At 45.9% G+C, this 27615-nt stretch overlaps 2 long non-coding RNA genes across 3 annotated transcripts in view; both read right to left on the reverse strand.

Moving 5' to 3' along the window:
* The window catches only part of LOC118523897 (uncharacterized), a 76191-nt gene extending 67217 nt beyond the window's left edge, over positions 1 to 8974 (reverse strand). Inside the window, exon 1 of one of the 2 annotated variants that reach the window (XR_004911312.2) lies at positions 8903 to 8974. This is a non-coding gene — a long non-coding RNA (uncharacterized LOC118523897). Of the gene's footprint in view, positions 1 to 4088; positions 4249 to 8902 lie in introns of those variants that run through there. The other variant, XR_004911311.2, reaches the window with a different exon arrangement.
* A 3676-nt stretch (positions 8975 to 12650) lies between these two features.
* On the reverse strand, positions 12651 to 27133 carry LOC118523895 (uncharacterized). The gene is made up of 4 exons (XR_004911305.2): positions 26444 to 27133; positions 18586 to 18745; positions 15157 to 15317; positions 12651 to 14624 (listed from the first exon to the last, which is right to left on the reverse strand). It is a non-coding gene; the product is annotated as an uncharacterized LOC118523895 (long non-coding RNA).
* Positions 27134 to 27615: the final 482 nt, after the last annotated feature.

Genomic DNA, 27615 nt, shown 5'->3' on the forward strand with positions numbered 1-27615 from the left:
ATTGATCCAAAAGGCTTCACTTCCAACAAAATCTAACGAAAGCACGTGGACTCCGAGGCACACCCACGCTTGCACATACACACAGAGACAGATGCATTTGAACTAAAAGATACGCCTGCCAAGGCTCACAAATGTGCTCATGCATATGTTTTCACAAACAAGCAATACATTGTCCCCTTCACTACCACGACAAGCACAGAATCTGATGAATGCACTAACCCACACATGTCTACACACAAATGCGTTCTCATAAAAGTTTGATAATAACTCATGTCAATACACCATTTTGCAACAGTCTTTTTATGTCCATTTTCCCACTTTATTCCAATAAAAACCCATGTGTTACTTGTTTACAAAGCTATGTCAACTAACTGGTTTAATAGGGGTTCTTAATCTGACCCTGTAGGATGGTTTTGAGGGTCTCTGGACCTTTCCTGAAATTGGGTGTGTGTACATTTTTTTCCAGATGTTAGGGTCCATGGATTTCATGCTTATGCCCCTTCCCCCAAAAACGGGTTTTGGACCAAGTTGTAGGAAAGATCTCATTAATCTGAAACTAAAGATACCAATCAATAGGAACATATAAAGAGCTTTTTCTTCCATTTCTTCTCTTACTCACACATCTGCAACCCTGTGGAGTTAACCTTGCAATTATGACTTTTTGATAGATGGAGACACTTGAGTAGACTCCTAGAAGCTCATACCAGCTAACACCCACTTATTTTTTCTCTGCCTGCCACTTTCCTGTGATGAAAAAAAGAAAAGAAACTGACATCTGAGCCCATTGCCCTTGATAGAGATTTTCACACATTTCTCCACCCATCTGAGCCATGAGCTCACAGATAGGTTATTCACATGAAACTAACTGAGGCAACTGAAAAGTAACCATTTTAATCAAAACTTAGTTTCTTACTCCACACCAAGGCAGTGTACTCTTTTGAACAAGTAGAGGATAAAGATTCCCCAAAAGATTACCCAGTCTATCTTTAACAGCTCCATAAACACATCCAAAGAGTCAAGACATTTTCTCTTCTCCTTGCCTGGAATGCTCTTCATCCAGATATCCACACGGCTCACTCTCACTTCCTTCTAATCTCTCTTCAAAGAGCATATGATAATTCACATGGTCCCAGACCATGCAGTAAAGTATGACCCAGCACTCTCCCCATTGTACCCCACAGTGCTCTAGCACCTGCTTTGTTTTTCTCTTTAGGACTTACTACCGTCCACCGTATTAGATGTTTATCTGCTCATATGTTTCGTGTTTGTCTCCCTGTCCTAGAATGCAACCTCCATGAGTTGGGGATTTTATCCATTTAACTTGCTGTTCCAAAACCCAGAAAAGACACTCAGCAATTATTTGTTTCATGAGTGGACACTTACCAAAAAAACTAGAGAAGTATCTGTAACCTCTTTGGAGAAGGTAAGTGACTTGGCTAAGGTCTCCCCTCTTAAAAAGCTTCAAGCCAAAATTATCTTCTAGGCACAGTGTCTCTGTGACACCATTACTATCTCCAAAATGTGAATTTCGTAGCGTCCCTCTTTGCTTCATTTCCATGAGTGAAAACTGGTCCCGGATTAGGAAAGGAAAATCTCTTGATGGTCCAAATTCCTCAAACAATAAGGAAATTCGTTGGCTTAAGTGACTGATAAGTGCAGAGGAAGGATGGGAGTCAGAGTTGCTTTGATCTGGGGCTCAGCAAAGTCATGATGGACCTGATTTTCCCCCCATCTTTCTGTCCTGCATTCTGTGATGCTGACTTTATACTAAGGCTGTGAGTCATCCAGGTCTAGGCAGGAAAAGAACAAACAGAGATGCTACATTTCTAATTGAAATATATATTGGGATCTTTGTAGATTCAAATGCAGTTGCAAGAAATAATGCAGGAGGAACCCTTGTGTGCTCCCTGCAGTTTCCTCAATGGTAACATTTTGTAAAACTATAGTATTACATCACAACTAAGTTACTGACATTGATACAATCCACTGATCTTACTCAGATTTCCCCGGTTTTACTTGTAGGTGTGTGTTGAACTCTATGCAATTTTAATTTTATCACCTGTGAATGTATCCACCATGTCAGGATACCAAATATATCAGAGATCTCAAGGATCCCTCCTGTTGCCCTTTTATAATGCACCCACTACATCTCACCCCTACCATCCCTGATCCCCGGCAACCATTGGTCTGTTCTCAATTTGTAAAATTTCCTGAGTGCAAAAATATTATATGTATGGAATCCTATAGCATGTAACAATTTTGAACCGGCTTTCTTTGCTTAGCATAATTCTCTGGAGATTCATCCAAGTTGTTGCATGTATCAGTAGTTTGTCTTTTTCTTGTTTGGTAAAATTCTATGGTATGGATATACCACAATTTGTTTAACCATTTACCTGCTGAAGGATATCTAGGCTGTTTAGATAGATGATAGATAGAAGATAGATAGACATACAGTACAATGGAAGATTATTCAGCCATTGTATTGAGAAAGAAGGACATTCTGCCATTTGCAACAATACAGATGGACCTTGAGGGCATTAGGCTATGTGGATAAGTCAGATAGAGAAAGACAGTTTCTGTAAGATGTCATTTATGTGTGGAATCTAAAAAAGCCAGATTCATAGAAACAGAGTGTAAAAAGATGGTAACCAGGGGCTAAGAGGTGGGTAAATGGGGAGATGTTGGTCAAAGTATAAAAATTTCACTTATACAGGATGCATGAATTATAGGATAAAAGGTACAGCTTGGTGATTATAGTTATCAAGACCATATTTTATAGCTGAAGTTAGTTAACAGAGTGGATCATAAATGTTCTCACCACAAAAAAGAAATGGTAATTATGTGATGTGATAGAAGTGTTAGCAAACACTATGGTGGGAACCATTTGGCAATATATAAGTATATTAAATCAACACAATGTACACCTGAACCTTACACTAGAATAAGGCTATTTGTGTCTATAAACAACAACAACACGGCTGGGATTTTGTTAGGAATTGCATTAACTCTACAGATAAATCTGACGAGAATCGATATTTTTACTATGTTGACTCTTCCAGTCTATAGCACAGTATTACTCTCTATTTTTTAAGTCTCTTTGATTTCTTTCATTAGCATTTTGTATTTGTTAGCATATAGATCCTGTATGTGTTTTGTTAAAAAGTATATCTAAGTATTTTATTTTCTCTGGCATGATTCTAAATGGTATTTTGTTTTTAATTTCAGTTTCTGCATGTTCTTTGTTAGCATATGGAAATGCAATTTATTTTGTGCATTAATCTCGTATCCTGCAAACTTGCTGAATTCACTTATTAGTCCTAGGAGGTGTTTTGTTTGGTTTGGTTTGATATATTCCTGGGGATTTTCTAAGTAGAAAATCATATCTTCTAAAAATAGGGACGATTTTATTTCTTCCTTTCTATTTGTATGTCTTTTATTTCTTTTTCTTTTCTCATAACACTTCCAGTAAATGGTGAATAAGAGTGGACATCCTTGCCTTGGTCCCAATCTTAGGAAGAAAGCACGTGGTTCTCACCACTAAGTATAAGTTGTAAGTTTTTTGTGGGTGCTATTTATCAAGTTGAGGATATTCCCTTGTAGTCTTGCTGGAAGTTTTTATCATGAATGTGTTTTGGCTTTCTCACGTTTGTCCTGTGCCCATGGAGATGATGGAATTTTTCTTCTTTAGTTTGTTGATATGGTAGATTATATTGATCGATTTTTGAATGTGGAAGCAGCCTTCCCTATCCAGAATACATCTCATATACATCTGGAATATGGTGTATAATTCTTTTTATACATAGACATATCTGAAAAAGGACCCTTGTCCCAGTGCTCCTTTCCTTACACCTGGGAGCTCAAGTTTGGCTATCATCAGAATCACTTAAGGAGATTTTAAAAAATCGATTCCCAGCGCTTTGCTCAGGGCCTATAGGAGCTAAGTCTCCAAGAGTGAGGCCCCTATAACTTGAAATACTACCTCCAAGTCATTCCAATGGTGAACTGGGTTTAGAACTTGTCCTGTCTCCCACTTCCTTGATGTCCCCCCAAAACTGTAATCAGCACAACTCATGTCTCTTAATACAAACCATAGCTAGAGAACACTGCCTTCTGCCTTTGGATGGATTTGGAGATTTGAAGAGATGCTTAGAGATGAGATACAGCATCTGCCCACAGTAGCCTTCTTCTACTTTCACTAGAAAAGGACGGCTCTGCGCTGGGCCCATGTTTCCTTTTGCATCTCAAGCACAATGGAATAGCTAAAGAAATCGGAGGGAGAGACGAACCGTGAGAGACTATGGACTCTGAGAAACAAACTGAGGGTTCTAGAGGGGAGGGGGGTGGAGGGATGGGTTAGCCTGGTGATGGGTATTAAGGAGGGCACATACTGCATGGAGCACTGGGTGTTATACGAAAACAATGAATCGTGGATCACTACATCAGAAACTAATGATGTATTGTATGGTGACTAACATAATAAAATCAAATTAAATTTTTAAAAAATTTAAAAAAAAGAAATGAGGGGCAAAAACACAGCAGCAGGAGATGCTGAGAGGAATCTCTGGAGAACTACTTGCAAGGACACAAACTGCCACCTTCTTTTCATCAATTATGCAAATCTTATTCATTATTTGGCTTAGGGCTGACTGGCTCAAGTAATAACTTCTTCCATGAAGCCTCCAGCTTTGTTCTTAGTCATTTTGGTCTGCCCAGTGCTATGGACCCCCAAGAATATACAAGTATTTTCATCCATAGTTACTGTCTACTGCAGTTTCCCAATTATCTCAAATGTATCAGATGCTCTTTCTTCTAAGAAAGAGTGTTGGCACAATAGGAAAGAAGGAGCAAGAATGTAGCCATTAGGCCTGACATTGAGTTACTCTGCCATGAGCCCAGCTGGTGGCCCTGTCACCTAGCTCAATGTCCCTAAACTTCAGACTTCCCTTCGTGGGGATAAAAGGCACAAAGGGCATAAAGTTCTCAAGGAGTCACTAAAAGGATCAGTGAGATCCTTCTATATGTTAATGTTTACCAAGGAGGTTTGCTAGACTGTGTTTTCATAAGTAGGTTATGAGGTTCCCCATTTTGCTTAATGATAAAACCCAAACTCCTTGATTCAAATTTCAAGGATTTCCAAGAGTTGCTAGCTACCTCCTTGTCTAATGTCATTCTTGTTTATTCTTTCATCTAATAATAACTGAGTGCCTACTATGTTCTGGGGCCCAGGCTGGGCACTGGGAAAACAGTGGTGGGCCTCATGGGGCTTGGCATATGGTAAGGAAAACGGAGATTGAAGTCAAAACAGTTGTGACATCACAAGAGTTAGCTGCAGAGTGCAATGGGCATGTCTGATGTAAGGTCACAATTTCTGCTAGTGGATCAGGAAGACATCCCCAAGGAAGTGACGTTTGAATCCAGTTGCAGTTAGCTAGACTAAGAGGTGGAGGGGAAGAGAAGTTTCCAGACATAGGGATCGGCATTGGGATCAACATGGGTGAGATCCAAAGGCGAAGATGAACCTGGGCCATTGAGGAATCGAAGGCCTTTGAGGCTAGAGGTAAAGAGCAAGGAGGAGAGAGCACAGAATGAGCCAGAGAGGTAGCTCCAGGCAAAGTGACAAAGTGAACAATTCACTGTTCGCTCAGCACTGGACATAACTTCCTGCCTCCTTGTTTCTCCTCCTACAGATGCGGGTCCGTGCTTGCCAGCCAACTCGCCCACTTCTGGTGCACACACTCTCTACTTCAAAGTCCAAAGCTAATGCCAGCACCTCGTGAAACCTGCGCTATTCTTAGGAGGAACTGACTCCCCTCCCCTCCTTCCTCTCCGCAGCACCACCAGGAGCAGGCGGGGGGTCTCAGCCCCCTCTTTGCATGTTGGGCTCACTGACGAGAGAGCTATGACATCCTCATTCCGGTCTCCTTAGTACCCAGCTTACTACACACTTGATCCCCTGATATAAGAACTTCTTTGATCTCCACCTTTGATTTCTTTGATTATGGCACACGCCCAACAGGAGCTAATAAATGTCTATTGGATTAATGAAGCGATGGGAAAGAGAGACACGGCATCTGAGGAACAGGGGCTGCCACAGGAAGAATATGGCCAAGGTCAGCCGCAAAACATCCATCAGCTGCATGCTGGCAGCCAACCACAGTCTTGCTGCCGGGCCATGAGTCACTTCTTGGAGGAGGGTCTGATTAGCAGCAGTGCTCATGAGCCAATCCTGCTCATTCATCAGTCAACGCTTCTGTAAGTTGGCGGCCACCAGTGAGATGTCCGGCAGGACATGCCTGTGTCACTGTAGCTGCTTCCCAGGGGTTTTCACTATTGTCACAGGAGTTTCCCAGCCCGAGTCCCAAGGGAGAGAGCCATGGTTGTCACACAGCCTCACCCTGTTATCAGCCTCCGGCCCGGGGCTCCTCGACAGTGGCAGCTGTTGGCACCCTGTGGACAGCCACGTCCAGGGAATGTCTGCCTTGTTCTGAATTTTGTCAGGGGACAACCCCACCCTGACCCCACCAGTCTGGAAGGGTCAGGCTGGTGTCACGGTTGCTCTGTGACTTCTGTCATCACCGAAGTTTTCTTCAAATGCTAGAAGAGAGACGAAGGAAACCAGCCACTAGGACCACCGCCTCCCATGTCAGATGCCTCCCATGTGCTGAAAAGGAGCTCAGCCTCTTTTCTAGCATGAGCATCTGATTTTGTAATGCAAAATGTAGAGATAAAAATTTATATCTTCATGGTGTGCAGAGTTGGAATTTTGAGTAAAAGTTGGCCTTTGAGAATCAGAATAAGACACATTTGATTTAAACCTCTGATGCCCATACCGGCTCTGTGACCAAAGGCAGGTTACTGCCCCCTTCTGACCTTCATTTCTGCCACACAAATGTGCTGAGGAAGGAACCAATGGTTCCCAGTAGAGAGTAGATTTCAAGATTTCCAATAGTCCTTATGTTCCCAACAAAGAAAATACAGCTGATGGTGGGGGCAAGGGGAGAGACTTTTCCAAAGTCACACTGATATTAAAGGCAGCAATGGGACTGAACCCAGGTGGCTTGACTCTTACCACATCTCCCTGACCTCAAAATGATCTCCACATTCATGTGAAAACACCCCTGCCAGCCACCTGAGCCCAGAGAGGCCTGTGTCTGTCACCAGCAGAAGGAAGGAAAAGAGATTAAGCTACAGGATGAGGGTCTAAAATTGAAGTGAAAAGAGAATATCTTGAAGGTATCTAGGTACCAGAGTAGAAACAAGGACAGTGCCATTTTTAAAGACATAGATGCCCATTAACCCAACATGTTCCAATCTAGTCCACACTAGACACCAAGGCATAGATTCAGAGACCTGGAAGCCTCCTTTCATGTTTGAGGGAAAGAGTAAAGTTCAGGAATGAAGATTAGCAGGATGAGAAACAGACCTATCCATGATGCTCTTTATCTTCTTAAAGGTTTTCTTGATAAGCTAAAAAATTCCAATCCCTTCATATTAGAGGGTATATTTTATTTAAGACGTTGTTTCATTTTTATGTCTCGTATGATTTGCGTGAAAATTATTTCCATTAGGTAGAAACATCATTAACCACATTATGTATATGAGAAAACCGAGACAAGCAAGAAAAGATGAAATGAGACAAATTTCCTCCTGATCTGTAGATTCATAGTCCTCACACCTCAGTGACGTGACAGAGACAGCTGGTTGTCTACCCATAACCATGTTATGTTCCCTTTTTCCTTAGTAGCAGACTCTGACTTTATTTGGAGCATCAAGGCATTAAGCAAAAACGTTATTATTTATTTCCAAACCTCCCTTTCAATGATGGTTGATTATGTGACCAAGTTCTGGACAGACAGTAAGTGGATTTTGCAGGACAATTCTAAGAAGGAATTATCATGGGAACTGAATCAATAAGGATGGATCCTTTGCGCTCCTCTGCCTTTCTTCCTTCCTGCTCCCTGGACATGAAAAGCTAAAGCTCCATCTGCCATCTTGGGCAGTGAAGTGACCTTGAGGACAAAGCCAAGCCGGATATTGGGATGGAAAAGGTTGAAACAATAATGGGAGATTAGGGGCCTGAGCATGCCAACTCTGGCCTGCCTTCCTCTGGTATTCCTGTATGTGAGAAAGAAAGAAAGGATTTTTGTAAAGCCACTGTTATTTGGGGGAGCTCCTTTTCTATGCAGCTAACCCTCATCCTAGCTATTACAACCAGACAGCTTAGTCTGAGAAGTGATGCAAGGAGAAGACACTATCCACCGTGAGATCTGGTTCCTTCATTTGGTTCACCTGATCACAAGAAGAAGGAAGGAATAATGGACATCACATAATTCATTAGATTCCATATGCCATTAACTGCATGACTCAGCATCACTTTCTGTATCACCAACAAAGAACAAACGTTGTCAATTAAACTAGGACATGCCACGGATTGTAAGTTGCAAATCAATTTCAGAAATGTTGCAACCAGAAGAAAAAACAACCTATAAAATCTGTGTGCTGGGAAATTTAGTGAAAGGACAGAGCTTAAATTTAAAGCTTATCAGATCAACTCATCCTCCCATCCCTATTAAGAAAAAAAAAAAAAAAAAAGACCCAGCAAGGGAGAGTGATATGTCCAAGTTCAGCAATGAAACCAAGATGAGAATCCTGACTGCAAATCCAGAATTCTTTACTAGGTCCTGATAGATAACCAAATTTTTGCTCGTGTTACTTTGACTGCTAGTGACATGTTTATTTAATCAACCACCTGTTCCTGTTTTTCCCTCTAAAATAGGTGGCACTGAATAGGCAGAGACCAAGGCCCTCGCCCCTCCCCCACACACACATGGACTCAGCAGTCACAGGAGGTGAGGGATGCAGATTTCACGGCAGATTCACACTTGCACATTACAGAGCCTACCCTTTGGTCAGCAACTCGGAAGCAGATGGAGAGCAGCAGGGGACCGCCAAGAACTGCAGGTGGGAATCTTCTGAAAGGCAAGAAATTGAGGTGGCACAGCAGCAGCAGCTGATGGCTGGGACCCCAAGAGGGCTTAGCCCAAATCTGTGCTCTCTCCTCCCACACGGTGAATGAATGGTGCCCAGCCCAGAGGACGCCAACAATCCAGACCCCCATGTTATCGAGATGGAAGAAGCCTGAGAGATCATACTTCATGCCAGCCTTCCTAAAGACAGAAATAGTTCTCATCGCTCACAGTCTGACTCAGGTTAGAAAGACTGTGTTGGGACCAGTGTGGTTGATTCCGGAGGCAAAGAGTACCATACAGAGGCCACTTTGACCATCCACCTAAATGATTCTGGGGTCTGGTGCTCAAAACAGTGAAGCTGGAAAGAATCAAAGGGATGATCCAAGCCAGCGTCAACGAAACTTCTGAAGTATCAAGCTTCTGAAGTCATTTTCCTGGTGGGGGTTTTTTGGTACCATTTTCTCCTCTGCTCCCAAATCGCCTCACTCTTGACATCCCTCGTTGTAATTCATTCTTCTTTTCGACAATGCATAAATAAGGTGTGAATGACTAATAACAGTGGAGATGGCCGATGATGGCTGCATTCGCATGGGGAATTCAAGATATAATCTAAACGGTGCAGTTGTGATGGCAGAATTTCAAACATCAACCTGAGGATGGAGAGGCACCTGAGTCATCAGGACTTCCCATTGCTATGGACATCTTCAGCCATCTTTCCTGCACTGAGGACGCTCACATGAAAAATAAGCATGGTTTCCCCACTTTTTTTCTGGCAAAAAAAAAAATCTCAAATCTCTATATGTTTGTGTATGTGTGTGTGTGTATTTGTATGGAAGAATATTCAAATCAGTGAAACTTTAGCACAATAAAACAATGTAAAGAGAGGTAGAAGAATTACTTTTAGAAATATACAATAGCACGGATCGCACTTGCATAGCATGGGAGAGCAGAAATATCTAGGGGGCCTGCTCTAATGAATACGTAAGAATGGTTTATAATCAGCAGGAGCCTTGAAAATGGGTCTTCCTCTGATGCTTAAATCAAATAAGATGGAGTTCATGGAAATGTTGTAAAAACTAGAAAGCGCCATAGCCATGTTTTCTTTAACACCACATGATTGTTTGAAATGTTTTTGTTCTTGTAAGATACTGATTAAATTGCGGTTGAGTCCTCCCTGCAATCAGAGCTAGAGATATCTTTATTTTACAGAAGAGGAAACAAAGCTTCAAAAAAGTAACCCAAGGCAATGCCTTTCCCCAAACTGCACAGTTAACTGTCATGATGGGGGACAATGGGCAGGGCACGGAGTTCGAAAACTCAACAAATCTTCCTTGCATTTGATCCCAAGGAGAGGGAGACAGAATTGATACTTCTTGAGCAATTTCTATGGTCAAGAGAAACTTTTAAGCATTATCACCTCACATGATCCCCAGAACAAACCTGGGAAGTAGCTACTATCATTATCCCCACTGTACTGTTGAGAAAGCTGAGGTTCAGAGAGGTAAGGAACTTGCCCAAAGTCACACAGCAAAGAGGTGACAGGACCAGATCTCGGAATATTTTCGCAGTTCAGAGTTTTCCCACTCCCGGTCATGAATATGCATTGGGTTTATTTGGAATAATAACATCTTCCAGCTCCTCTGGGAGGAAGAGGACCTAAGGGTGCCTTCAATCTGGATGGATATTGCCTTGCCAGGAATTCATTTAGGGAGTAAGCAACAGTCTCCCTCGCTCTGTAAACCTGCATTCCGCCAAATGAATATATAATGAGGCCTTCGGAACATTGAGACATTATTTTCCCTGCAAATCCTGGACCATTTAGAAGGAGATCAGACCTTGCTTTGCTTGGCAGGGGAGCTGCGTTAGTGATTCATTCCAAAGCATAAAAGGACCGTACAGAAGCAGTCGCTGGGGGAAAAAAAGGTGTCAGAGCCAAGAGCAGAAGGCAAGGTCAAGGGTGAGAGGGAAATGAGGGAGAGGAAGGAGGAGGGAGGATGAAGGAGGCAGGCAGGGGAGGCAGCTGCTGTGCTGGGTAGAGAGGCCTTTGAAATGCAGACACCAGGTCAGATCTCAATATAGCTGCTGATCCTGAGCTCCTAGGAAAGGGACTGGAGTTAGCACTTCTGTCTGGCCAGAAAGGCAGCTGGAAGATGGAGATAAAAGAACGGCCACTCGTTTCCCCCCCTCCCACACACCCTGCCACGCACAACTTTGAATGCCTCCGAATGCTGGGGAGAGAAAGGGTGCTGGGTCCAAAGACAGGGGTGGGCCAGAAGCGGGGAAGCGGCCGGAAAGCTGATCAAAAACACTTTGAAGTTCAGATTAAACTCCGCAGATTGCAGGAGGCCAATTTAATGGGAAACGTTCCCTGTTCTCCCTGTTCCCTCCTCTGGCTTCCCAAGGGAAGGGGACTGGGCTGTGATGTTGCTCATCAGAGAAACCCAAGGGTACCAGATCTTATCCAAATGAGCGGCTGTGAAAGGCTAAAAAGATAGAACTGGGAGAAAAAAAAAAAAAAACAGTTTACAAAGTGTCGAAAGGGAAAGAAGGGTGGGAGAGAGGGATTTTAATTACCCTGCATCCTTCCTGTGCAGGGGCAGGACACCCAGGGACATTTAAAGGCCATTAGCTCTGAAAGATGAAGTTGGTCAGAGGTGAGGTGGGGAGGGGGGCCCTCTGGCTGGGGAAATAGGGTGCCTGGGTTCCAGCCGCAGCTCAGCCCCTTTACGTTTCCAGGCCTCAGTTTCCCCACGTGGAAAATGGAAAGGACGGGACACGATGCCACAGTGCTCTCCTGAGCCAGTAGGCATAGTGGCTAAGCCTTCGGAGCCTGCTCAAATCCCTCCTCTCCCACCTGTAAGCCGTGTGACCCTGGCAAGGGCCTAATTTCTCTGAGCCCCTGTCTCCTTCCTGTGAAATGACAGAGGTGATCGTTCCTACCTGTTAGGAGTACGGTGAGCATGACATGCGTCGGTCTGTTTGAAGCGTGTGGCAAAGCATGTGGCCCGCAGCATGCGCCCATATATACGCTACCGTTGTTATTACAAGAGGAGCCAGAATTGCCCCGCAAAGCATGGTGGGGCCTGGGGCGGCAGGACTCCCAAAGATACAGATTTGAGACCCAGTCCTGCAAGTCACTCAGCTTATCCCTAAGCCTCAGCCTTTTCATCCAAAATAAGGGGCTTGTGGACAGTAAGTGAGACATGTGCTCTGTAAACCTGAGGTCCCCACTGTTGTTGTCTATGGTCAGTGGAAGCGGGGAGTTATTTTCCGTGGGTTTAAGGTGAGCCACCATGCCAGATGAGTGAGTTCTGGAGATCCGTCGAACAACATGGCACAAAATTGTTAAAATCGTGAAAAGAGTTAAATCTCACATCGAGTGTTCTTACCACAAAACCCAAAATCCAGAAAGGGAGGGAGCGGGGACATGAGGAACCTTTAGGAGGTGGTGGATATGCTTATTACTTTGACCGTGGGGACGGTTTCACAGGTGTATGTATATACCAAACTCATCGCATTGTACACTTTGAATATGTGTCCTTTGTTGTTTATCAATTATACCTCAATAAAGCTGCTCGAAAGGGAAATCTTATTATGTAATGACAATTTTATATTATGAATGTATTGTATTTTAGAAGGAAAAGGATAATTAAACAGAAAATGATTAGAAGTCCCGTATGTTTTCAATAAACATAAATTGGATTTTGCTTGGCATTCAGTAATGTACTACTATGTAAACTAAATAAACAAACAAATAAATATTCCTGTTAGCTCTAAAGAACGTCTCATGCTCTTAAATTCCGGGGTGATATTCTGCACCTAGTAGGGTTTGGGGCACGCATCTTCCTAGCTGACAGGATCTAGCATGTGGTTGAGCATCACCCCACGGTGCTTGGGGAGCATGTTAGCATGTCTCTAGCTGGACAGCCATGAAATCAGAGGCAGAACCAAGTATGGCTAATGGGTTGTCTTGTAGGGTCTCTGCAGGTGGGGCCTCCAACCTGCCAGGGAAACCACATGGCCACTAATGGTCACCAACAACCAGATGTTTTCTGCTTCTCTTCTTCTCGTAGCCAGGACACAAGATGCTTGACTCTGGAGAGAGGTCTGTTCAAAGCCATTGCAGCCCCAAGGATTGATCAGCCATCAACTATTTCTCCTAATCTACAGAATTTTAGGGCCTTGTCCACGTTAAGAATAAAGCCCACTCTTCGAATCACTTCTACCTCTTGTTGTTGGAGCTGGTGCAGCACAGAGGAAGGACGAGGAGTGGGGTCATGCTCTGACCTGACCACGGGCACTTGCTGTGCTGTCTCTGCATCCCCTTCTCCCTCTCTGGGCCTCAGTTTCTCCATGGGGGAATTGGAGCCAGTGGCCCTTCAGTCATCGGGAACATAGAATTTTCTACATCTATACCTCCAGCTCCAAAGTCAGCCTCGTAGAACGTGGTGGACCATTACTGAGGAGGCCCCCTTGACCACCTGTGGGTGTCCATGTCCTTGTATAACCACCCCCCTTGGAATGTGAGCAGGGCCTGTGACTTGTTCTGAACCAAATGGCAAAGATGACGGGATGCTATTTCTGTGATGACCTACATGAGATTGTAGCATCAGTTTTGCTAGAAGACTCTCTCCCTTTGATAAACAAGTGTCCATGCCAGAGAGGCCTGTGTGGCTGGGAACCAGGGAAGAACTGGTGGTGACCTCCAGCCAACAGTCAGCAGGAAGGTGGAAGGTGGTGTCCTCAGACTATTGCCGTGTGGGACTAAACCCTGCCGAAACCACAGAGACCCCCAACCACCCATAACTACCAAATCAAGGCTTGGAGATGAGAGGGAAGCCGGCCGATACCTTGATTTCAGCTGGTTGAGCCCCTGAAATGAGGGACCCAGTTAAGCCATACCTGCACTCCTGACCCACAGAAGCCAAAATAATCCGTGTGTGTTGCTTTAAGCCACCAGGTTTGTCATAATATTGGTGACAACAATAGATTATGAATGCAATGTGATAAAATGTTTAAATATTGCTACTCTGGAAGTATACTAGGAATAATTATTGAATGGACTTGGATAATAATTGTATTAATCAAAATATAACATGGATGCTATTCAGGACCTCCTTCTGCAGAAAAAGTCCCTAGACACAGCTTCTGCCATTCGGGCAGCCCCACTTATACCTGTTAATCTGGTGCCCCACCCTCACTCCAGCGACGGTAGCTCAGCAAGGCCGGGGGAAACATGATGCAATATTCTAGTATACACACCAAAGTGGTAAGAAGACAAGTAAAGCTGATTTTAGTAGCATATTTGATTTAACCTATATGAAAAAATGTCATCTCAATATGTGGCACTAGCCCCATTTTAGGGGCTCAATAGCCACACGTCCTGGTGACAATGTAAACGGTGCAGGGTTAGCCGGGCAACTGCTCTGGAGGCAACTAGTCCATCCATGGGCTGTCCATCAGAGAGTCGACCTGCGATCTCTGCTGACAAGATGAGTGGGACCAGTCCCATTTCTTCTGCAGTTTGAACTATGACGCATGGAAAGATGGGCCAGTGGGTGTTAGGAGCTGCAGCTGGAAGGTGAGGATGGGGGGCTTCAGAGGCTGTGAGGGGCCAGGAGCAAGTCTCAGTGTGGAGGAAGGGGTCTCGGAAACCTGGAAGGGAGAGAAAAGCAAAGGACAGCAGAATGCAGCAGATAAATGGAGTCTAACCGGAGGCGGGGTATTGGGGGAAAGAAACAGTCCTACCTTCCTCCGTGCAACAGACATTTGTTGGGGAGTTCCCATGCACCGAGTGCTGCACGAGGCATGAGGGACACAGTAAATAATGGGATGGATCCGGTCCTTGCCATCACAGAATTGACAGGAGTAGGAAAGGACAGACATGCAACAAATAGTTATCCAAGTATATACGTTGTTACAAAAAGTGCTTTGTGGGGCGCCTGGGTGGCTCAGTTGTTAAGCGCCTGCCTTCAGCTCAGGTCATGATCCCAGGGTCCTGGGATCGAGCCCCACATCGGGCTCCTTGCTCCGCGGGAGGCCTGCTTCCCCCTCTCCCACTCCCCCTGCTTGTGTTCCCTCTCTCGCTGTGTCTCTCTGTCAAATAAATAAATAAAATCTTTAAAAAAAAAAACAAACAAAAAAACAAAACAAAAAGTGCTTTGAGAGAGACCTCCAGGCTACCTACTTTGTATAGGGGCCAGCGAAGGCGTCTTAGATGAATTAACAGTGAAGCCAGATCCCGAAAAATGAGCAGAGGCCTCCCTGGTGACAAGAGGAGATGAGAGTGTCCAGGCAGAGGGACAGGGAGGCGAGAGACACCTGTGCACTCGAGAGGCTCATGGGAGGCTGTGGGCAGGAGCAGAGGTTCATTAGGGACAAGGGTTCGAGTGGAGGCTGGAGAAGCACATAAGGGAGAGACATTCGGGACCTTGAGGGCTGCACGAAGAGGGCCCTGAACTCTCCTACAGGGCTTCCGGGAGCCACCATGTGTCCAGAACTACCCTCCCATGACAGGATCCTTGGGACACGGCCTCATTCTTGGGTCTGGTTCTTTGATGATTTCCACGAGACTTTGTTCCCTGTTTAACTCCACATGTGTCTCTAAAATAACTCCTTTTTTTTGAAATAGTTTGAGTGGACCTCTGTCTCTTTCCAGCAAATAACCCCAGACAAAAGCAGTGTCTATTTTGTGACTGGCCCTGGGCGCTCCACTTTGCATCAGTGAATGGATTTAGTGGTCACGGTCAGGACAAATGCCATCCCTGCCGTGTGACCCCGACAGCCACCACCTCCTTACATTTGGGGCCCTAGACACCTCACTCATCCCACCCTAGTCCCAGCTGCCTCACAGTAACACTGTGGCAGAGCCTTCATTATCCTTGGTTCCCAGGTGACATGCTCAAGGTCACACAGTGAGAGTTCACACAGTGAGAGAGGAGCTGGCCGTCTTCCTGGGGAGAAGCCTGGTTCAGTTTGCAGGCATGAAATGAGCACATGCCCTAGGAGCATCAGGGAAGGAAATCAGTATTGACAGGGCCCTACCATGTTTCAGGTGCTTCCTGGCCATCACCCCATGGGATCTCTCACAACCACCCAGGGGGTCCGCTATTATCCCATTATTTTATAGAACAGGAAGCTGGGATTCACAGAGTAAGTGAAACATATGTTTTCATTAGAAGAACTGGGTTTTAGACCCACGTCCAGCTGACTCCAAAAGTGCCACCTTCTGAGTCTCTGAACTATTGTAAAGTTGTATAAGGCCACCTCCAGCTTCTTCCCATAGTCTGGGAGCTCCTAAGGATTGCATCCCAGGCCGAATAACACAGACCTGGAGCATAGCGGTTGCTCAATAAATGTGTGGGTGGGACACAATGCGGCAGCCAAAGATGTCAACACCCAACTTCTCCTCTGGCCTCAGCCCTCTGAGCCTTTGAAAATGCCCGATTTGAGTCAGGGCGCTAATTGCTGGCAAGGGATGCTATGCTCCTGTCTAGCTGAGACAGGTGGCCTGGGGTCCCTACAGGTGCCTCCTCCCAGCACTCAGAGAGGGCAGAAGAGCTACAGAGTGGACAAAGGACTTTTTTAAAGGTCCAACTGACAGGTGAGGACGTGGGGCGAACACCTCAGCCAACCTCTGCCAACTTGTCCTGATGAGCACATGACATAGGGAACTGGAAAGGCCTGAATAAGCTAAGAGTCCTCAGTGGAACGTGAAAAAGACCAACTAAAGAAATAAAAACTAAAGGTGAGCTGCCATAGGTGTGTATTGGTCTTGGTCCTGGTTCTTTGGCAGCAAGTGCCTGGTACCCAGTAGAGGACCATCCAAACACAGTGATTAAATAAATGGACAGGTGGATGGATGGATGAATGAATGGTGGCTGAGAGGAACACTGGGCTAGGGACCAGGAGACATGGGTTCAAATCCTAGCTCTGCCAAACCAGAGATTTATCCCCTGACCCCAAGACGGCACTTATTCCCTCCAGACTCCAGGTCTCCGTCCCTAAACCCAGACGCAGAGCTGGAGAAGCCCTGCTGTGGGACCCTAAGCACCCCAGCTGCCTTGCTGTGTGGCGTGCGGGGGGGCTTGCAAACCCCTTTCCGAGACAACTCAATGGGGTTAAGATAGCACCATCAGGCCCACCAGCAGCCCCCGCACCAATCCCATGACAAGATCACACCGCATCCCCACCCACCATGACATGAGGACACCTACACTGGTCCTCACGGGCAATGCGGAGCGAGTACTTTTTCACTAAACTCCATTGGCTGAGTGTTTTTCAGTGGGACTCAGGGGCTCAGGTTCAATCGACGTGCGGAAGAGAACACGATGGAGTAAGTGCTCTCCGGACAGGAAGCCCCGTTTGCCCTGCTGGTTCGAATCCCACGTCTGTGTCCTTCCTTCCTCTGTTCCTTCCTTCCTGCAGTAATTGCAGTACTGAGCCCACTACGCACAGGTACTATGCTAGTCTCTGGCAATAGACAGTAAAGTAAAGAAACCCATCCTCTGTCCTCTAGATGCCAATAGTCTCGCACAGGTTCCAGATGGAATTCAGATAACCTCCAGTGAGCGTGCACGGTAGTTACAACAGTGCCAAGCGCCGTGAAGGAGGAGCAGTGAGCGCTGAGCGCATGTAACTGGGTGCCCCGTCTAGTCCGGGGGACCAGGCCAGACGTCCTTGAGGAAGCGGGGTCCGAGCCGAGACCGAGCGATGTGTGAGAATGAGCAGAAGGGCCGGGTGGGCATCCCGGGACCTCATTCACAAGAGCAGAAAGAAGCAACACCTTGTCGCATAGAGATGCCCCTTCACCACTGGCTGCTTTTCCTCACTTACAGGATGCAAACGTCCTCAACCCGTATTCCCATTTGATCTGTCAATTTTTCTAAGTCTTTATCACACTTTATCAAAATGTGTATCAGTGTGAGAAAGTGAATGTCTGCCACCCCTCCCCTCCGGCAGCCGCAAAATTGAAATCCTGTGAAGACAGCAGCACGTTTCCTATTTTAATTATTTTGCATCTTCCTTGGCTGGTCTCTGTTTTTTGATGACTCTTTTCGTTCCCTCCTAGAAGCAGGCCCCACTCCCGCCCTGGGTGGAAAATACGCTTGTCTCTACCGATGTAGAAAATGTTTCGAGCGTGTCAGGATTCGACTGGAGAAATAGTGTGAGGGAAGTGTGCTCTCTTAGAGGTGCTGGAAACCAGCAACTTGAACAAAGAACGCTTCTCAAAACTTGGGTGTAACCTAAGCATCAATGAACTTGGAGGTGAGCTTGACTCTCACACTAACTAGCTGGGGGATCTTGAGTCGGCCAATGTGCTCAGTGAAACAGCCTGTTCTAAGTGCTTTGCAGGGATTGGCTCATTCAGCCCCTGCAACAGCTTTGGGATAGAAGGTGGTAGCAGCCCCGTTTACATTCCAGGAGAGAAATGGAGACACACATGCTTTGCCCCAGATGCCCTAGGAGTCAAGGGCAGAGCTAGGACATGGACCTTACCAGTCTGTCTCCAAAATCCCTACTTTCATCACCCGGCTTAATTGTCTCAGTGCAATAAAAATGTGATTCCCCTTTCAAATATGGGGAGCCTTGAGGTGCAGAGGAGCAAATCACTCACAAGCTAGCAAATGGCAGAGCTGGGATGTGGGCCCAGGTCGTCTGGCTTCGCAGCCTGGCTCTTAGCCACACATATGTGGCTGCCTTCGAAGATGGTCATGCCTTTGTGAGCCTGGCTCCCAGTCACTGGTCACTGGCCTCGTGTGGGATTCCTACATGTGCTGGAGAAAGAGAGAAATAAAATAAGCAGAGTGGCTGCCTCCCTTGAGATAGTGATCAGTCTAGTGGGGAAGACAGTTGTCAAGCAAACAAATGGTCACAAGCACTAAAAAGCATGAGAAGAAGGTGCTCTGGAGGTTGTGGTGAGCTCTAAGTTAGGCAATGATAAGACAAGATCTCGTTTAGTGTCTGGCTTAGAGTAGAAACCCAGTAAGTGGGAGGCGTTCCTTCTTTCCTGGTCTATGAACATGAAAGGGATATGGGGATGGGAATGAGGAGAGGAAAAGGGTGTCAGGATGAAGAGGATACTATAGTGGTCACTCGGTAGAATGCACTTTCTAGTACAAAAATCCCTAAAAAGCATTCTTCCAGTGCCTGTTTAAATGCCTTCTATGACAGAGAACTCACTACCTCAAATAAGAAATGAATACACTCTAAGAGGTAAACCTGCTGAGGCCGTGGAGGGGCTATAGTTATTGATCCCTAAAAATAGGGGAGGATCATCTTCCCAGCAGAGTTTCTGTGAGGGTTAATTTCATCCACAAATGCTCTTACCACAATGTTCAACCCATAGCAAGTGAACAATTGATAAGTTTAGTTATTACTGTTTACGGTGCTGTTATGATTATTGTTGTTGCTGTTATTATGCGGTCCCTAAAAGCACGAGTTTCAGGGTCAACAAACCTGGGCTCAAGCCTCACCACCATCATCTACCAGCTGTAAGACCCATGGGCAGGCCACTCGCCAGCTCCAAGCTTCTGTTTCGCCCTTAGCAAAATGTGACAAATAATAGTGCCTACCTCCAAGGATCAAAGATTTTGTATCTGACATGCTTAGCACTGACCCTGACTACTACTCCCGGCTCAATAAAGAGAAGTTACGATTATTAAGAAAATATGGGCCCACTTATGAGCAGGTGCATGTGGCACAACCCATTTATCCCAGTAGAGAGGAATTGGAGGGCTCACGTGGCTGCTATTTCTTGGGTGAGAGCTAGACCAGAAACCATCTCCTCTCTACCATTCTCCTGCCCCATTTCTTCTATGATAGCCCTGAGCTCCCCCAGGACATGAGGAATCATTGTCTGACAGCCAGAGCTGTCCAAAAGTGGAAGTAGCTGTCTTTGAAGGAGGGAATTCCCTGTCAAGGAAGTATTCAAGCCAAAAACCCATGAAAGACATGCTAGAGAGAGAATTCAAACAGTGAATTGGGGGAAGAAGGAAGGGAATGACAAGAGAGCTGGGCAGACAGTGTGGATCAGAGTAATGGTTGTAAAACTGTGTTCATGGAACCCCGATCCTAGTATGGGGCCTCAGGTTTAGACACAGAAGATAGAGGAGGTCACATGGCTGAGGGTCCAGGCTCTCCTCCCCCTGCTCCAACAAGAGAATGTCCACTTCTATTGGTTTGGGGATGGAGGTTTCTATCAGTTAGCGATTGCCACAAAATTGCTGCTACAAAATACTACAAAACCTCAGTAACTTCCACAATGAACATTCATCTCTCACTCGTCAGCATGGCTCAGTCAACCTAGACTGTGCAGTTTTGATCTAGGCCATGCACACTCATCACAGGGGCGGGGTGGGGGGGCAGGGATTGGATGGGGTCCACTGATCTAAGCTGGGTATGGCTGGAAAGTTGGCTCTGCTCCACATGTCTCTCATCCTCCTCTGGAATCAGTGGGATACTCATCACATGCCTCTCCCATATTTTAGGCTATTTGGAAAAGCAGATAGTTCTCTGTATGTATAGCCTCAGAAGAAAGATGGCTGAGACCACTCACCTTTGTCTTTCTGAATAGATTCAGGTTGTACCACTGACATTGCAGATTGAGAAGGATAGGGTTTTCGAGAGAAAGGAAATTACTCTTCGGTGTCCATAAACATGACTTTGCCCATTAAGACCTACACCTTGAGAAGACCAGAACAATAAGTGGAAACCATAAAATCTCACAAAGGGTAGGAAAAAGGGATAGTACTTCAAAAGAAGTTTTCACCTCCACTGAGAAAAGAGAATAAAGTGTGACAGGGTGGCAAGAAGAGGAGAAATACTAGATCTTAGGACCCCCAGGTTCCCAGCCTCCCGAGCTAAGTTCCGAGTGTGGGAGTGTATCAGTTACTCCCTGACACATAAACACCGTGTAACAAATGCAAAATCTTAATGACACATTACAATAAACTTTTATGTTCTTAGATATACAGGTCAACTGGGGGTCAATTTATTTAAGCTGGGCTTATCTGAAGTGGTTCTGCCCTGTGTATCTCTCATCCTCCTTGGATCAGAGGGAAAACTAAGGAACGTTCTTTTGGTAACAGCAGAGGCACAAGAGGGCAAGTGGAAACAGAGAAGGGCCTATGAAGGCCTAGAGACTTGGAGATGACCCGTCATTACTTTGGCCTCATTCTGTTGGCCAAACCAAGTCACATGGATGAGCTCAAAGTCAAGCAGGGCAGGAAGATGGGGGAGGGGGTGACCTGCCTTCATGGAAAAAATTCCAAAGTCAGATGCAAAGAGTATGAATATCAAGGTTGGCAGAAAATCTTGGGGCCAATAATGCAATCTGCTCAGGGTGGAAAGATAGGAACACAAGTGAGTTTGGAGGATTATGGAGCAGGGGACAGTTGCCTGCAACCAAGACCCCACACAGGGCAGCCACCATGGCTGAGATGTCCAGGCGCATGAGCCGGGGACAGACTCGTAAGCTCCATTCACCAGCAGGAGATGCTGTGAAAGCAAACAGGGCATGGAAGTACTTACTGGTGGGCCTGAAGACATCTGACAGCCGGGGTGCAGGGGAGGAAGTCTGAGGGACTGATAACCATGGGCCAGAACAAGATCACCAACCACAGATGCGTCTGGATGGAGGCCAAGGACCCATCATGGGACAAGCCACACCCCAAGGAGGCCCACAAGGACCAAATGCCTTCCTGCCAATAACTGATAGATAAAAGTAAGGCCACTGGAAATTAGCTCAGCCCTCCCACTTCGGGGAGAAGAGGAGAAGGAGGGAGAGGAAGAGAATCTTGACGTGCCTACGTTGGATCCCAAATTGATCACATTTAAGTCTGAAAGTCACGGAGCTCTATGAATGCACAAGATTAAGTTTTCTGCCCCTGACAGAAACGGGGACTCACCAGGTAAGGACCATGACAAAGAAATAATGAAAGTTACATCTAAGCATGGTTTATAGATGGTGGTGACTGTGAACTTGTAACCTGCGACTTGTATGTGTCCACTTCTGTACATTGTAATCACATTTTCTTTTTGCTGGACTTCTTATCGCTTTTCATCAGAAGATCAATTACACCACTAATGGAAGCCTTTTAAAGGCTTGTGTCAGAGCCCCACACGAAGGGCACAAGAGCCCCCCTTATGATATTCGAGTTTGCCTTTCCTCTTCCTTGAGTCTTGCAAACACTGACGGATGCTCTTCTGCATCAGCTAATGAGGAGGGAGTCTTGTTGTCTGGCATTCTCCAGGGGAAGTTTTAACTTATGGCTTAGTGCATTGATTATGTTGCTTTTCCTTTTCATTCTGTGTTTCTGGGAGGGGGTGTGGAGTGGGGGATGAGAGCAGATTGGAACCAGGCTGTCCTCATTTGACTTACCAGTATTTGGAAGGCACTTAAGTTTTTCTCTTTTCTATTGGAATAGGAGTGAAATCCAAAATTCCTAGCTGTCTCTAAATACCAACTGACTAAGCTTAAAGACTCCCAAAATAAACAGCTTAGCATTCCGGAAAGTTACCAGAGACCTGGGGGTTTGGTAAATGAAGCACGAACCTCTTGCCCTCCTCACTTAGATTCTGCTCAAGTGGCCCCTGCATCGCCAGGGAAGGGGACGGTTGTTTGTTTTGTAGCCAGTTGATAAGGGATGGAATTCTAACACTTTGGCTTGTGACAGAATAGAATAGAGTGTTACATTGCCAACAAGATGAAATGCAAATTCAGCTGGGTTAGATTGTTTCCCCTCCTCTCTACCTGTCCCATACCTTCCTATCCTTAAGGGGCTGATTCAAGTCTCCCCTCGTTCCGTGTAGCCTCCTAAAACACGGACTATACTCACAGCATCTAGCTCTTAAGCAACACTTATTTTAGGGTTTACAACACCTAGCACAGATGTCATCACTCCCATTCCCTGCCCTGTACAGACATTACTAATCGATCACACACTTCCTCCTGCTGATCTCATATACAACCTCACAATTCTCTGCTCCAGGCAGCTGGTACTGATCAATGGGACTTGGCACTTAAGGTGAAGCAGCTTTGTAGTACCAGATTTAGATTCTATTTTGAACCTCTAGGCACTGAAAATAAAAATAAGCATAATAATATCTATCGTTTATTGACTGTGCTAGATAATTTTCAAAGATCATCCTATTTATACCTTTTCACAACATTACAAATTAAGCACTACATTCCCCCATTTCATGAATAAGAAAACCAGGACTCAGAGAGGTCAAGTAACTTGCACAAGGTCGCACAGCTGGAAAATGGTGGAAATGGAGGAAGAGTCTAGTTCTAATATACTTTGAGGCTCCTGGCGGTCTCGATTCTCCAACAATCCACCATGCAGCACAGCTGGGTTGTCATAACATGCCATGTTATTCCATGCTCTGAGCTCTTTCCTCACACAACCCCCTTTTCCCAGAATGCCTTTCATCCTTCCCAGCTGGTGGAAACCCTCTAATCTCCCGAGAACCAGCACCACAGACATCACATCTTCCAGAAAACCCTTCCTGACCCAGCTACAACTAGTCTCCCTCTTCTTTTTGCTCCCCCCACCCACCAAGAGAGGATTCTTAACTTTAAAATTCCCCTTGAAAGTAGAGTCTCAGCACTATTGATTCTTCTATACCAAGTCAGGGAGGAAGGAAGGAAGGTAGGAAGGAAGGAAGGAAGGAAGGAAGGAAGGAAGGAAGGAAGGAAGGAAGGAAGGAAGACAGGCCGGCCCAGACCTGAGGCCCTCAAGGGTGGGTTACGAGTTTTCAGCTCCCCAGGAACTCAGCTGACCCCTTACATGTGTTCCCACTCCTTCTGGGTTCTCTGGGGAGCCATCCAGCCGGGCAGAAGGACTCAAGACCCACTCAAATGTGAAGACATAATTAACAAAGGCCACCCAAGGAAGCACACTCATAGTGGAGACCCAGAACCTTTGACCAGCAGAATGATGGTCTTAGCCAAGAAACACAGTGCTGAGTGTCTGATCCAAAAGGCCAGATCAGAGGAACAATGGGTAGATAAGGCAGCGTTCTCACTGGTCCCCACCTCTGTCTGCCCCTCCAATCCTCCCCACACTGCCTTCAGGTTAGCTTTCTCAGTCAAACATCTGGTCTATCCTTCTGCCATGAAAAAAACCCTTCCATGCCTCCCCATTGCCCCCAAGTAAAAGGTCCAAACTTTTTAACATGGCGCACAAGCCCTTCACAAATGTCCTATCCAAAGGCTTCTCCTGCCTCTCTCCAATCCACCCCTGACATCTCGGGAACCTCAAGTGGCTTGAATCTCAACAGGAACCAGGTGATTCTTGGTGTGTGGACCTTTGCTCCTGGTATTCTCTCTTCCTGGAATGACCACCTCCTTCCTGTTGTCCCTGATAGCTCCTACTTATTCTCCATGACCCAGCTCAGTCGTCACCTTCTCCTGGCTCCCAGACTAGGTTAAGGATCTGCTGTGTGCCCACAGCCCCCTTCCTCAGCCACAACACTTGCCTTGCCTCCACACCTGTGTGGCTAGCGCCCAGCACGGTGGTTGGATGGCAGTGCACAGACCATGTTTGATGACTGAGGGCTCAGATTCCGAATGATGAGTGGCTTAGGGCCAGTGACTCAGAGCAAAGACAGTGATGGCAATTTGGGCTGGAGCTTTGTTTTTATGGGTTGCCAGCACCTAGTTTAAGGGGCTCGCATGGATAGTAGGAGACACACTTACTCCTCTGGCCACTCTGCCAAAGGAGGGTTAGAATTTGCAATCCCACTTGAAAAGAAAACTTCCAATGCTTCTCTGTACCTATGGATGCCCCTTTCCCCCGAATCTCTGGGCTGCTCCTACCTGAAGAGACACACACTGTCTCTCTATTTCTAGACCTCTCTGATGATGATACTGGACCTGGGCTGCACTCTTCCCCCTAACTCTTCCCTCTCCTATTTTCCTGCTTGACTTTGTTAGCTGGGCTGGGTCCACCCTCTTCCCTTCTTCTAGTCTCTGCTAATGACGACAACAATAATATCAAATAACTGCATGTCAGGGAGTGCTTATGGTGAGCCAGGCTCCATTTTCACAGTGGACCCATTTTTCTGATGCTCAGAGAAGGAAAGAAATGTGTCCGATGACACACAGCTAACAGGTTTCATTGTCAACAGTCCAACTGGCTTTCTGGGCCCCAGAGCCCAAAGAAATTCCTCCTTCTACTCTCACCAATCTGGTCCTCCAGGGGCATCCTCTTTCCCTGCCAGTCACTGTGAACTTCCAGCAGACAGAGGAAAAAGCCACCTCTAATATGTTCTCTCTACCCTAGTCTTTTCCCCTTTCTCAATAAATCCATTTAAGAGTAAAGGGTTTGATGGACAGTTTAATAGAGCTCTCCTTAAACCTGGCCACATTAATGATTTCTGGCAGGCTAAATGCCAACTTCCGTAGCTCAATAGCTGTTTTCCTTCCTTAACAATCTGTGTTTCACTCGGGGTTCTTTATTGGGTGGACAGGGTACAGTGCTCTAATGGGTCATCCCTAAGTCAGTGGACCTAGAATTGAAGCTGGACTCGCTGTGCGACCTTGAGCCAGTCATTTAACCTCTCTGGACCTTAACGGTTCGAAAATGATGACAGTGATGTCCAGTCCTGCCTACATATTACGAGGGAGTATTTCAATGTGTCTGTAATTTTTTAAGTTCCTTGGAAAAGAGGCCAAAACACATAAATAAACATTTCACCCTAGTGGGTTCTTACTTTTAGATATGAAAGTGAAAAATTTCTCCGTAAATAGTTTTGCTACCTTACGGCCACTTGGATAAAATGCAGATGAGCTCTGCCCACTTACCTTGTAATGATCTATAATTTCCTGGAACTGGGAATTTTGTTTTTCTGCAGAGGGCACTTTTACCTCTTTTTTGAGCTAATGTACACTGAAATACATTCCATCAGAAAAGAAAAAAAAAAAAAAAAGCTTTAGCCTGATTCTTCCACACACTCTATGCCCCATATTTATAGATAGAGAAATCGAGTCTCAGGGATGTTAAGTAACATCCCCAAGGTCACACAGCAAGCAGGTGGCAGAGTTGGGGCTCATTTCTGTGTCTTTAACCAGCAAGCAATAGAGCCTCTAAATGGATAGGCTGTAAGTCCAGAGGAGGGCCGAGCATAGTGAGGTGGGGGCTTCTAGGCAGTAGGGCAGCTTTATTCTCTGGTTGCAGAGGGAACTGAGCTGCTTAAAGCCTTGGATTCGATGTAAAAAGCCGTAAGCAACGATCACTTTCACTTTCTAAAATCTTTTCTTACTTTTAAATTCCCTGGCTCTGGCCCACTACCAAAGCCCCAGGTTATATGTTTAGACAATAAAAGCTGTCAGCCCAGGTCCTGGGCAGAGCAGAGAGCTTGGCGCCCTCACAGTGGCGTTTATTAAGTAATATCCCAAGACTATAAATGTATCTTTTGATGTAGTCACTCCTCACTTACTTGGGCATGAGATACACTGACAACCTCACCTTTGCAGAACCTGATCCGGGCAAGGTGGTGCCATGACCTCCAAAGACACGGGTCCGGCTGAGCACACTTCCACGCTTCCTCTTATTTCATCCTCACGAGCAGCCCTTTCGGACGAGGAGGAAACAGAAGCTCAGAGAGCCTGAGTCACTTGCTTAAGGCCACACAGCCAGTAAGGGGTAGAGTTGGCCTGTGTGCTCCAGGTTCATGTTCTTAATCACCGTGTTAGATGGGAACAAGGACAGCATCCACAGCTGCACGGCCCAGAAAGATCACTGCCCAGTTCGGGGCCGGGGGGCTGGGGAGGGGGGTACCCCAAGGCCAACACCACCTGCTCCTGCTTAGAGTTTAGTTATGTCCAGCTTCACCCAGAAGTCTCACCTGGGCCGTCTTGTAGACCCAGCCACGCAGAAGGCCAAGAGGAGGCTGCAGATGCCCTCAAGGGCCAGGGAGGTCCGCAGGAATCACAGGACAGCGAATAACGAGGTCTGGGTTTTCGTTCCTGTCCGACGGCTAGCTCACCGCACTTAGCTTCTCCTCAGTGAGTCCGAAAGTTTGACTAAGTGGCCTCTGGGGATGCTTTGGGCTACAGAGGATCCAAAGAAAAATAAAATAAGACACAGTCCTTGTTTTTGAGCAACCTCCCATCTCCTAAAGGAGACAGATAAAATATAGAACTTTAAGACAAGAACGACAAGAGTCAGTGTCTGATGGAGGAGGAGGTGGGGTGTTTCCATGGGAGCCACGAACACGAGGATTCATTCCAAACCAAGACACATGATAGGGCAGCCCCCATTGCAAGAATGGTGTGCATCTTATTTTTTTTTAAATGCTGAATGATAGCTATTGCTTTCAGATCAATGGTATGGGATAGACTAGACCATTGGGTAGACTACCTTGTTAAGTGTGAAGTGCTTAATACCTCAGTTCTGTGGACAATTCATCCCCCACCTCCCCCAGCCTCCTCCCTGGTCTGTCCTGATGTCAAGGTTCATAGCCCAATAGCTCAATGTTCCTACAAGGGGGTATGGGGGGGGGGGGGGCTTGTACTCAGTAATGGTGCTGGCTTGTTCTGTTATAGAAGCCAATTTATTTTATCCTTGTGAAATAAAACCCAGTTGTCTTGATCCTCTCTTCTGAATCACATCTAATTTGGTTCTCTATTGGAGTTGGG

Source organism: Halichoerus grypus, chromosome 14 (genome assembly GCF_964656455.1).
Source record: "Halichoerus grypus chromosome 14, mHalGry1.hap1.1, whole genome shotgun sequence".
NCBI lineage: Eukaryota > Metazoa > Chordata > Mammalia > Carnivora > Phocidae > Halichoerus > Halichoerus grypus.